Source organism: Elephantulus edwardii, unplaced genomic scaffold (genome assembly GCF_000299155.1).
Source record: "Elephantulus edwardii isolate Elephantulus edwardi_28Jun2011 unplaced genomic scaffold, EleEdw1.0 scaffold00011, whole genome shotgun sequence".
NCBI lineage: Eukaryota > Metazoa > Chordata > Mammalia > Macroscelidea > Macroscelididae > Elephantulus > Elephantulus edwardii.
In genome coordinates, this window is record NW_006399761.1 from 9,464,245 (window position 1) to 9,465,397 (window position 1,153).

Sequence of the window (1,153 nt, forward strand, 5' to 3'; positions counted from 1 at the left end):
TTATTTTTCAACATATTCTGACCCTTGGTCTTATTTAGAAATCATTTCTAGCCACTGAAAAGAGTAACTCTAAAGGGAGCTCTGGTGGCCTAGTGGTAAGAAGCTTCACAGCAATCCCAAAGGTGCACAGTTCCAATCACCAGATGCTCTGCTGGAAAAGGAGGGGCCTCCTGTGCCAGTTGGATCCGATTCAACAATACACAAACAAACAAAATTTAAAAAAAAAGAATTTAAAAGAGTAACTCTTATAATAATTACGTTTCTACTCAAAAGAAATCCTATCGTCATCTAGTGCACACATGAAAAACACTGCAGTTTGGAGTAGATATATTTTTACTGCAGATCTTTTTGACCCTTATTCTTGATTCCTGGCATTATGATCCCATCTTTCTTAAATAAGGATTGTATGTGTACAAGCAATGGGTAGGCTGAGAAGTAGAGTATATGCTTTAGCTTAAATGCTTGTGTTGGTGAAGCCTGGCTGAGGCACAACTGGCATCACTGCTAAACAAAAAAGAAGAGTAGGGTATTTATCCACTCTATTTCGGTCAGTTGGGGGAAATCACAGCACTTTCAAGGGCCTGGGGCCATTTCCCATTATTTCTGCACTCCCTATTTTAAATGTAACTATTTTATGACGGGTGGGTCACAAAATCATATCTAGGGATAAACAGTAATCAGATTATTTACTATTTCCTGGAACACATAGGTGTATTCAGGTAGGATCCGAAGGTCATTAAAATGGAATTGCTTTGGTTTCAGCCTTATAATGAGGATGGCATAGGTTAGGGCAAGGTTCAGATTGGTTGTTCATAGAGTCACTATATTGTTGTTGTTGTATGCCATCAAATAGCCTACAACTCAACAGCGACCCTATATACAAGAGCTCTGAATCACATCCAGTGCACTCTTTCTGATAAATCTACCCATATCCCCCTAGTTACTGTGTCAATCCATCTCATCCAGGGTCTTCTTCTCCTGAGCTCTGCCCTTCCAAGCACAATGTCCTTCTCCAAAGATCAGTCCTTCCTGGCAACATGCCCAAACTATGTGAGAAGGAGCTTCAAAATCCTTGCTTCCTATTCATCTACGTTATCTTCTCCTGGTTGTAGGTTTTCCAGGATACTGGGAAGACTGTTTATGTTGTGGATTA